This window comes from Mercenaria mercenaria, chromosome 9, assembly GCF_021730395.1.
Source record: "Mercenaria mercenaria strain notata chromosome 9, MADL_Memer_1, whole genome shotgun sequence".
Classification (NCBI taxonomy): Eukaryota; Metazoa; Mollusca; class Bivalvia; order Venerida; family Veneridae; genus Mercenaria; species Mercenaria mercenaria.
In genome coordinates, this window is record NC_069369.1 from 555,218 (window position 1) to 567,701 (window position 12,484).

Consider the following 12,484-nt stretch of genomic DNA (forward strand, 5'->3'; position numbering starts at 1 on the left):
TCACAATATTTTGATAAATCTAGAATACACATTCCAACGTAGCCAGGTCTCTTTAATAACAAACTTTCTTTAATTTTATTAATACCAAACTAGTTATTATTAAACATTATACTGGAAACAACGAAGATTTAGCTGCATACTTTAATAAAACTCCTTCATCATGTGTTAGTATTATATCAGTTTTTTTTTCAAATTCTCCTACGTTTTACCAAATACTGAGTTGTTTGTGAGTTTAAAAAAAAGTCATTTTCATAACAAGTTCTTGCATGTATTAAAATAAATTTTGAAAGCCATTAATCTTGAACAATTTTCTTTTCAGGAGCTAAAAGATAACAATTGCGAAGATTATGTAGTTATTTTGGATATTCCAGATTACATTCTATTAGAAAGTTTATCTTGCCTTTATTTAATAAGGTATGAAAATTATTGTTTTTCGGTGATCCATTTAAAGTTTCCAGAGGGCAAAGGTCGACTCATCGCCCATTCGTAGAGATTATTGGCGTCGAGCTACATAACATATTACGTTTTTTATTAAGGATAATAGTCTTTCATGTATTAATTGTTTGCTTTGCCGTAACGAAAAGCTATATAACTTATTCCTCTAACTTTGCAATCATAACCAGAATCTATAAGTTTTTTATATATTGCTCAGTAAATTAACTTTTAGATGACGGCAAAGCAGTTGATATTTTCTTAGTTATACTTTCAAGGCATAAATTACAATAGGTGCCATAAATTGTTCATGGTAAGTTTTAAAAGATATACCCTACTTCCAGCTTTTGGTATTCTTAAAGCTTGATCACCATTAATAGTTAAAGAATTTGGAATATATTCATTTAGTACTCGTTCGTGAGAAAAACATTGAAAACATGATTTACTGAAATACAGTTTATGTTGGTATTTTTTTTGAAACATTAACCTAGTAAATACTTGAATCCAAACATAGTGGTTAATTTTATCTTCATTAATCAATATCAAATCGCAATATTCTTCATAATGAAATTTTGAAATATACAATGGAAAATGTCATTATTTTCATAACCAAATATATTAAATGAAATATTATTATGAATTTCTATTTTAGGTATTTGATTTAATGTTACAGGAAATTTGTGGTAAACATATAACCATAATTTGCTAGAAAACCATTTTAGTCAGTGATAAAAACAACTTTAAGAACGACCTTATGCATTATACATCTCAGATATTACCTCGTACAATTAACGTTAGCCTAAGCTAGAAGAATAGCAGAATAACTCTAGCAGCAGAGCAGGAAAACTTCAGCAGAATAACTCCAGCAGAATAGCAGAATTATAGCAGATTAGCAAGACAATGCAAAAAAAAAAAAGACGAAAATGCTAAATGTTTTTATTTAAACTCGCATCTGCACGACAATTAACATCAGCGCTTTGGACGTTTTTTACACCAGTTACTTATTTTAAAAAAGTCCAAAAAGTAGAAGTTCCCTACTTAGAATGTTCTTAAAAGTTTTGAAACATGAGAATCTGGGATGAGAAACTTATGAACTTTCACCAGCAACCCCTTTTCTACAAGAGATTTATAGACGATGGATTTGGTTTATGGACTGGCGGAGAGGAAAGTCTGAGAAACTTTGCGAGGCATGCAAATAGAATACACAAAGATATTGAAGTTGAACTGAGATATAGCCCAGCTAAATTAGAATTTCTGGATACATGGGTAATACTTGAAAATGGAAAAGTTTATACAAGCCTGTATAAGAAGCCCATTGATAAACAATTATACTTGCACAAGAGCTCCAATCACCCGCCAAATACAAAATCAGGTTTGGCGTATGGCTTAGGTCTTAGGCTTAAGAGAATCTGTGAAAAAGAGCAAGATTACCAGAAACACAGAACTGAACTTAAACAACAACTTCGGAGAAGAGGATATAGTGGTAAAGAAGTAGAACGGCAACTGACAAAAGTAGATACTTTAGACAGAGAATACCTATTACAAAAGCAGACTAAAAAAGGAAAAGACGAACGTGTACCAGTAGTATTAACATATACCAAGCAGCTTCCTAATATCCACTCAATTGTTAGGAAACATATGAACATTTTATATAGATCTGAGAAGGTGATGGAAGTGTTCCAATCTCCACCCATTATTGCCTATAGAAGAGACAAAAATATATGTGACATCCTAGTGCACGGGAAAACAAACAAGGCTTTAAAGCAGTCAGTTAACCTATGTAAATGCAGAATGTGTTCGTCTCTCCACATGGGAGAAGTCTGGTCCACTGACAAAAACAATAGCTACAATACAGCCTCAGTTCCAAAATGTACTGACAGAAACTTAATATATGCTCTGGTCTGCTCACGGTGTGATATGACAGTTTCGTGAAGTATAGACATCGTGGCTTTTCCAATGTGAAACCCCTGACAAAATGAAACCTTAAGAAATTTACGAATGGAAATATAAGGAAATTGCTTTGTTTTTTATTCAAAATAAAAAAAAATCGAAAAGATTGAGGTTTGTGTTAACCACAATTGTCACTGTTCCACGGAAATACCTAGCAATTAAAGAGTTCCTTTTTCAATAAATATTACATACATCTTTGTTCTATATGCTTGCAAAAATGATTCATCAAACACATACACTTTTTTGAAATCCCAGGAAAGCTCTTGTTAACTAATTCAAGCAAATAAGTTAACATTTCTGGTGTTCATGCATATGGAAACATAGCCTTAAAATAACTCCTCGAGGCTTTATTCAGTGTGCGGGTTAGACATAAACACCATAATCAAAATGAAAATTGTTTCCTTATAATTTCATATAATTGATTTCCAAAAGATTCTAAGACGAGTTTGCTCTCGGAATCTTAATTTTCCTCAGAAAAAAAGCTTATACCATGTTTTAAATTACTGCTGTCTAATTTTCAATACTAAAAATTCGCATCATAAACAGGAAGTACATTTGAGTGTGAAAGGTAGGGCTAAATCAATTAAATTGATAAGTTTTGATATATATCATACATTGACATATACACTATGATCTGAATACACATTTGAGTTATTTAAGGAGATAGTAAGGAGATTCAAATTAATTTAACCGTAGCAATGTGTTCAGTTCATGTACTTTAAATGCTATAGCTGCTGCAATCTCAAGTCCTTTTTCTATCCCTTCAAGTACCCTTTTTATTCAGGTTCGAAGGACATGTCCCTCTAACACTTTATCAGGGCTTTTCCGTTTCACTAATATCTGTAGAAGTCTGCGTAGTTGATAATTTTATTAGTATGTGCGTAAGATTGCTAGTATAAGCGTAAAATGCAAGTATCACAGGGCTCGTGGTTCCATGATAAAGCATTTCTCTCATTTGTTTAAACGAAAAAGCTATGCTTCAGCGCCATTCTGTTAATGACCAAAATGAGATATTAGGGTAATATTATTAGCGAAATACCAAACACTTTACATGGTACCCCGATTTATCTTGACCTCGGCAACAGAAATGTTTGAAATGTCTTATATTTTGCTTTATATCGCATATTCTTAGAAAATATATTAAATCAATATATATTTATCGTTTAATGTATCTTCAAAACATTTTATTTCTTGAGTAAGAAATATGTTCAGTACATTTGCATATACTTAAACGCATTTAAAAGCTTAAAACACTTACAGCAGTAATCTACTACTGACATTTTTATGAACAAATTTTTTGTGTTTGCAATTATTATTCTCATGGATAGTAAGCTGAAGCTGCATTTCTTAAATAGAACAGTATCAACGCCTTTGAATTTTACATTTAGATATACATGTCACGAGGTTCGTTTCCATTGTGACATTGGAGAGTTTGAGATTTCAACCTTCGCCTTCCCCCTTCAACGTCTCTTGCGAAGTTAACGTATGAATTTGAAGTTCGATTAAAAATCCTTGAGATTTCAAATTTTAGAATGAACCTTATTTCATTTAATCCGCCTAATCAATTTATCCGTATTTATGATCGTTTTTGTCGTGCATTTTTTTATCACTTGTCCAAAAGGATACGGCTTTAACTAGAGGTTTTAAAAATGAAAATGTAATAAAAACATTTAAATTAATATAATTATCGCATGGATATAAGTGTGATTACGATCAAAAGCAAAATATTTAGATTGTATATAAAATGATGTCAGTATACAATGTACTATAGATCATACATTAAAGGAAATAAAAATGATAATCATATCAACGTATTTTATTGTTGATGATGTTCTTGAAAGATGATGCAGTTAATATTTTTCAAACAAAAACATGAAACACCATCTATTTCAATTGCATTTGTCAAAATACTTTGAAATTAAGTTAAATATATGTGATAAAGCAAACACAAAAGCATGACCATAAAATGTAATATAGTTTTTCTTAAAGGCTTTTTCACTTTGAATTGGTACTTTGTACATCGAATTCCTTAAAAGACGCGTTTTACTTGTAGACACTCTTAAACAATGCTCCTGGGGCCTCCGTGGCCGAGTGGTTAGAGTCGTTGACTTCAAACCATTTGCCCCTCATCGATGTGGGTTCGAAACCTCATTTGGGGCGTAGAATTCTTCACGTGAGGAAGCCATCCAGCTGGCTTACGGAAGGTCGGTGGTTCTACCCAGGTGCCCGCTCGTGATGAAAGTATGCACGGAGGGGCACCTGGGGTCTTCCTCCACCATTAAAGCTGGAAAGTCGCCATATGACCTAAAATTGTGTCGGTGCGACGTTAAACCCAACAAAATAAATAAATAAATAAACAATGCTCCTGATGAATGTTTAACCTTTTATAGGATTGTTGATAAAATGAGTCAATATACACAAGTTACAAAAACATGTAACAAGCGCATTGAAACAAAATGTAAGATACTCTCGTCATATCATACGTGTTGGTATCTTGACACTCTGCATGACACTGTATAATGCCAAACTCTCAGACATATAATCGTGCCAAGACACCATGTGTCTAGCGAAACAGTCAAGAAATGTTAGATGGAGAAGGAAATTGTCGCACAAAATAACATGTTGGCATTTACATGTAAAATGTAAGAATCAAAGGGGTGATTGACCCACAATGTCTCTCTGCCAGGCTCTGGGTCCGTGCATGCAAAGAATGGAGTTATCACATACGGCTAACAGGAAACTTTTCGCATCATGTTATCATAGATCTGAAATTTTCTGATACTTTAGAAAAATTTACGTCTTACTAATACCATTTTATGTTTATGATTAAAACGCAACTATCGTATAAAGTGACAGAAAGAAACGGATTTTTTTTTTATCTGGAACTGAAAATAAAATTTTCCACACAATGATAATCGCACGTAATTATTTATTTTTCAAGTACAATGACTGTCCTGTCATGTGCCTACATCCAGATTTCAGTCTTTGATGTCGAGTATGGGGACAGAGTAGATTAAAAAAGACTGAGTTTTGACTTTCGTGATATCATATCTTCGGACGTTCAAAACTTCACTTCATACGACAAAAAGGCCCATCTAGTATACCGCCTGGGGACACAAATATGCCGTAGAAGTTAAAGTTTGAACAAAATCTCAATGCTTTCCAAAATAAGTTGATAACGTCATACTTCAAGGTTCAATTTAATGTATTTAGTTGAAATTATAAGACATACAAAACTTCATTATTCTTATACTTATTGATAGCGTTTCGCATCAAATTTAGTCAAATTATACATTTGGATAATCGAATAACTTCATAAGCAGAAATACTGAAACAAACCTTTTTATTTCACATAGTAATAAAGAGAAGTTTTAGACTTACTTGATATTATAAGGAAAATTTTAGTAGCAACGTCTGATTTAAATAAAATGCACGCATATCGGTGACGTTTTAACCAGATGTTGAAGGGGAAGGCAAAGGTTGAAATCACAAACTCTCTATTAATTGAGTTCAAGAAAGCAGTAATTTCTATTGAAATTTGAACATTTATTTTAGTTTAAGTAAATAAGTACCACATTAACAATGGAAACAGAAAAATTGGTATTGTAAATGAAACCATAATTTCTAGTTATAAACGACTGTTGTAAGTAACCTTTAAACCAACTATATTCCGAATAACATCCGTTTTCTTACATTCCGCATAACATTTCAATATAAGTACGTAAATGACCCTTAATATTGATCATCATCGATGTCTTTATCTTAAGGCAACAATGTATTGCAGAGTTTCTACGGATATTCAGCAATTTCAAACTGTTAAGTTCTAGGTCAGAAGCAGCTTTATGATATTTTGACTGAATAATAAATACACAAATATATTAAATTTGTCGCAAACGTTGCCGCAAATCCTTCTGTCGGGCATGCGCACATGCAAACGTTAAGGTAAACTACCTCATTAACAAAGGTTGTAAAAAGAATCTTTGTAAATTAATTTTGGCACTGTTTCAGCAATTAAACGGAAAGGCATTGATATAAGGAAGGTCGAATTCTATGCATCATTGTTTGACAGTGCAGCCGTTTGTATATCACTCCACTCATCGAGAAGTGAGAATAATACAGTTATTTATAAAAGGATAACAGGTAATTGTACAATATTTTGTATACGTATTTGGCATTGGTATTCGTCTTCCAGGCTTGTCTGTTAGTCAACATTTAACGTTTACGATGTTGCATATGAAATTCACTTTTGCACAATTACAAACGTAAAAATTGTATTACATAAATAAATTCTTGGTCGCTTCTCAACTTTCGCAGGTGATTCAAGTCAGACTACATTCTATATGCATACGAACTGGGAGCAGTTACAAGGCAACGAGAACCTTATCGAACCGCGCTACACCAACTTCAATTACATCAAACAAATTACCCCTAAGCTAAAATTATTATTTTGTTTAGAGATCCTACAACAAGGTAAGTATAAATGAGCATTACAACAGTTTCTGATAAGACAGAACATTTATAAATATGTGCGAATCACCGAATCGAAATCTGAAACATAATCCTATAAAATATATGCGAAGACCATTGTGAACCATTTTAAGATATTAATTATTACATAGAGTCCTCAGAAACAGTGAAAAAATGCCAAGCTCAACTGGGAATTTTAAAAACAAAAATTAAGCTTCACAGTCTTCTCTCAATACCCTATATTTTATAACTTTTCCTAAAATGTTGTTATTACCACCCATTTATATGAAAGTATTTAGAAGTGGGCTATTTCTTTAGATTTCAATATAATTTCAATTTTACATTTGCATTTACATTAATTTTTGCATTTGATAAATATTGTGATATTTAAACTATCCGAAACAGAAGACAAGTTTTAAAACAGCTTGTAGCTTCGAAATTTGACATTTTTCAATTACCTTATTTGTGCAACACATATAGGCAAACAAAGATAATAGTTGCATTTCTAATGATTTTTTTGCAAATATAAATTTTACTAAATCTTGCCAATGCAATTCTATGAAAAATTAAATACTATAGTGCTTATATATATATATATATATATATATATATATATATATATATATATATATATATATATATATATATATATATATATATATATATAATTTCTTACACGAGCTTATACTTTCGTTTAAATAAAGCTCCTTTGGTTGGGCAACCAGGATAGGAAAATCAAATTTTAAAAATACTTCCATTGAAACTCTGACATGTATTAAGAAATTCAGTGAACACACATCAGTGTAAATAATTAGTTGCTAAAACTTGGATCAAGGTCACAGTGAACCGGAACAGTTAAACAGTTTCCGGATGATGACTCATGGACGCTTAGGCCAAGGATCATGAAAGTTGACAGGAAAGTTGTTCATGAACAATAGATGACCACCATCAATTTTTAGCTCAATAGGTCAAAGGTCAAGGTCGCAGTGACTGGGAACAGTTAAACAGTTTCCGGATGTTAACTCAATAATGCTTGGGCCTAGGATCATTAAAGCTGATAGGGAGGTTGGCCATGATCATCAAAAGACCCTAACTAATTTTGAGATCAGTACGTCATAAATCAAGGTCACAGTGACCCGGAACAGTTTAATGGTTTCCAGGTGATAACTCAAGAATGATTGGACCTACGAACATGAATGTTGAAAGGGAGGATGGTCATGACCAGCAAATGACCCCTATTGATTTTGAGGTCAGTTTGTCAAAGGTCAAGGACACAGTATCGGGACTATAGCCTGAGAACGCTTGGGGCTAGGATTACGAAACATATAGGGAAGTTGATCAGGACCAACATATGACCTAATTGATTTTGAGGTCAGTAGGTCAAAGGTCAAGATCACGGTGACCAGAAACAGTTAAACAGTTTCTGGATGATAACTCAAGAACACTTGGGCCTAGGGTCATGAAAATTGATAGGGGTGTTTACTATGGCCAGCAGATGGTCCCTATTGTTCTTGAGGTCAGTAGGTCAAAGGTCAAGAACTCATTGATCCAGAACAATAGACCTCTATTTTTTGCCTAGTAACTTCCTAGATAATATTTGATACAGAGATAACTTATGATTGATAAATAACCCATAATTATTAGTTTGAGGTCAGTACGTCAAACATCCAGAACACAGTGACCAAATAATTTCTGTTCTTTGTGCAAATACTGAATGCATCAAGGGGGTATTTTGTGTTCTATGAACTCTTGTTTCAAAATCGTATTAAGTGGAATATGTTTCATTTCTCTGATGTATGAAGTACTGGCAGTTAGTTCTACACAGATAAAAAAATAAGAAAAAAGTACAGGAGCATATTTATATTGCAGGAGCATATCTATTATTTCTTAAGTAATGCTTGGAATCTGCATGAATAGGTTGTAGGACCATTTGAAAGAAATCCTTCAAAGAGAATTGACTTTGATGCTTGGAATCTTCTTTTTAGCTCACCAGAGCCAAAGGCTCAGGGTGAGCTATTCTGATCGTTCACCGTCCGGCGTCGGTCGTCCGTCGTCCGTCCGTAAACGTTTACTTTAAACGACATCTCCTCATAAACCGCTAAGCCAATTTCATCCAAACTTCACAGAAATGTTTCTTGGATGAAGCTCTACAAAAAATATTCAAAGAATTGAATTTCATGCAGAACTCTGGTTGTCATGGCAACCGAAAGGAAAAACTTTAAAAATCCTCTTCTCAAAAACCAGAAGCCTAGAGCTTAGATATTTGGTGTGAAGCATTGCCTAGTGGACCTCTACCTAGTTTGTTCAAATCAGGACCCCGGGTTTAAATTGACCCCGCCCCAGGGGACACTTGATTTTACATAGGGAAATCTTAAAAAATCTTCTTCTCAGAAGCCAGAAGCCCTAGAGCTTAGTTATTTGACATGTAGCATTGCCTAGTAGATCTCTACTAAAATTGTTTAAATTATGACCCCGGGGTTAAAATTGACCCCGTCCCAGGGGTCACTTGATTTTACATAGATTTTATACGAAAATTTTCAATAAAAAAGAATAAAAAATAAACCAGAAGGCCTACAGCTTAGATATTTGACATGTAGCATTGCCTAGTAAGCTACAAAATTATGACCCCGGGGTCAAAATTGACCCCGTCCCATGGGGTTACTTGATTGTACATAGAAAAATCTTCAAAATTTTCTAAAAATAAACCAGTAAACCTAGATCTTAGACATTTGACATGTAGCATTGCCTAATAGATTTCTACAAAAAAGTTTCAAATCATGACCCCACGGGGTCAAATTGACCCCGTCCCATGGGGTTACTTGATTGTACATAGAAAAATCTTCAAAATTTTCTAAAACTAAACCAGAAAGCCTAGATCTTAGATATTTGACATGTAGCATTGCCTAGTGAACCTCTACAAAATTTATTCAAATCATGACCCCAGGGGTCAAAATTGACCCCGCCCCAGGGGTCACTTGATTTTATATAGGAAAAGCTTCAAAAATTTTCTTAAAATAAATCAGAGGGCCTAGATCTTAGATATTTGATATGTTGCATTGCCTAGTAGACTTCTACAAAATTTGTTCAAATCATGACCCCCGGGGTCAAATTGACCCCACACCATGGGGTTACTTAATTGTACATAGAAAAATCTTCAAAATTTTCTAAAAATAAACCAGAATGCATAGAGCTTAGATATTTGACATGAAGCATTGCCTGGTGGACTTCTACAAAATTTGTTCAAATCTTGACCCTCTGGGTCAAATTCACCCAGCCCCAGGGGTTACTTGATTGTACATAGGGAAATCTTCATAAATTTGCTAAAAATAAACCGGAACGCCTAGATCTTAGATATTTGATATCTAATATTGCCTAGTAGACTTCTACAAACTTTGTTCAAATCATGACCCCCGGAGTAAAATTAGCCCCGCCCCAGGGGTTACTTGATTGTACATTGGGAACTCTTCCAAAAAATTTCTAAAAATCATCAGTTTGACATTTGAAACATGTAGCTCATATTACTCGGGTGAGCGATCCAGGGTCATCATGACCCTCTTGTTTTACGAATTTCATTGTTTCAGTTTAACTCTTTAGTTGCAAACTATAGATTTCAACTAATTACATGCCAAGCCTTTGCAAACTTCTTAAATTTACGAACTACCTTTTTGGATCACTAGTTTTTAGTGAATGTTTTGCGACTGCTCAAATTCGTGAATTTATGACCATGTCTTCATTTTAAATATCACGGTGTAAAAACATTTAAGGAAGTTCATTTTTTTCATTTTAAATCACTTGTTTTTTATACATGAAATAAAAGTATTGTTCGTATTAGCAAACTTCGTAAATTTACGAACTACTCCTTAATCTAATTATCATATGAATTTTATTTGAAATGTTGCGACTGATCACATTCGTAAATTTACGAACATGTCTTTAGTTTAAAAATCATAGTGTAAAAGAAGTTAGAAGTTAATGGTTTCTTAGATATACAAAGCTCATTGTTTCATTTTAATGTTAACTTATTTCGCGCCAAGCCTTTGGCAATCTTCATAAATGTACGAACTAATTCTTTCGAACACTTTTAAAATCAAATTTATATATTAGTTTTTATGAAATTTGTATTGCATTCGTAAAATTTACGAACAAGTCTTAAGTTAAAGTATCGTAGCGCTAAAACTTAAAATTATTCATTGTTTAATTTTTAATCACTGTGTTTTTATTAAATGCAATAAAAGGGTTGTTCGTAAATTTACGAAGTTTATTATAACGTTTATATATATTTTATATATACAATAAATAAAATAAATGCATTATGGCATATTTCACTTTATGTGTTGATTTCTACTTCACTGAAAAATTAACGAAGGAATTACGTTGTAATTGGGGAAAAATCACATAAATTTTTAAGGGTTAAGTTAAATATATGATGAAATGCGTGGTGATTTTTTCTTCACCGAAAAAATTACGAAGAAAATACATCATAATTGGGAAAAAGCACGTGAATTTTTAAGGTTTTGGCTGAAAAAGAGGAATCTGGATCTAGAATCCTCTTTTAAAATATATCAAGTTCAAACAAATTCCTTAGTTGACCAAAATCTGATTAATCACCTTTAAGGTTGTATGGGATATCGTCATCTTGAGTAAAGTAGCAATACCCGAAGCATCGAAGGTTGACAATATCAGTAGACCTATGTTGCTCGCTGGATTTCTTCTGAAAAAGAAGGGCTCGTTCGTTTTAGATGTAGTGTTTAAAGGCGTTTCAATCGCCTGATCAATTTATTGGAATGCCTGTCGGCACTGTGTTAAGGAAACAAAAGTTGCTTGTCTGTGCGGGGTTATAGAAAACAGTAACACTCGACCGGGTGATATGCAAACCAAATATTATAATACCTTGATACAGTTCAAAATATAGCTTTTAAAAGTTATCCCTGTAGGGTCTATGGAGATATTGCATTGATTGTTTACCCAAGATGTAATGGTATAAAATACGTTAATTTAAAATGATGAGTTATGCATTTTAGCATAAACATTTTCTTTAACCTTCAAAGATATTGATATATAATCATGATCATGCTGTGTTTGCCTTATTATTATTTTTTTTTCTTTTTGATTTTTCTGTTACATTATTCACAGTCAGAAAAAAAAAAGAGCACAGAGACAATGTTATATATTTTGAAAAAAAGAAATGTTATGTTTTTTACATTTTAGACTTTATTCTGACTTTTTGCATAATACACGCGGAAAGTACAGTTTTTCCTCACCTGAAGTGTTTCATAGAGACGTTGTGGCGTTGATAAAGGCTTATAAAGTGTTTCCATCAATTTTCACAAAAGAGTTGTGTGTATAATAATACCTTGAAGCAGGAACTTCTAAAGGTAAGACATTCAGAGCTTTTGTCTTTTTCCAACAATGTTTCAATTTATATGTAACACTAGTATTGCTTTTAAAGGGGAAATCGCACTATGTAATTGTTTTAACAAAACATATATACTTTTGATATCTTGCTACAGCTGATATTATACTCATACCGGCCATATCGCAATACTATTAACGGATTATTTATGCCGGTTAATAGCCCAACTTGTTACATTACTTCTTATATGAACTGCCGGCCAGTCGTTTGTGCTAAATGACT

The 12,484-nt window shown here is 32.9% G+C and overlaps 1 long non-coding RNA gene across 1 annotated transcript; it reads left to right on the top strand.

Annotated features, from left to right (window-relative positions):
- The first annotated feature begins 6,389 nt into the window (after nt 1-6,389).
- LOC123538884 (uncharacterized) lies at nt 6,390-12,219 on the top strand. The gene is made up of 3 exons (XR_008372518.1): nt 6,390-6,522; nt 6,697-6,852; nt 12,058-12,219. It is a non-coding gene; the product is annotated as an uncharacterized LOC123538884 (long non-coding RNA).
- The last annotated feature ends 265 nt before the right edge of the window (nt 12,220-12,484 follow it).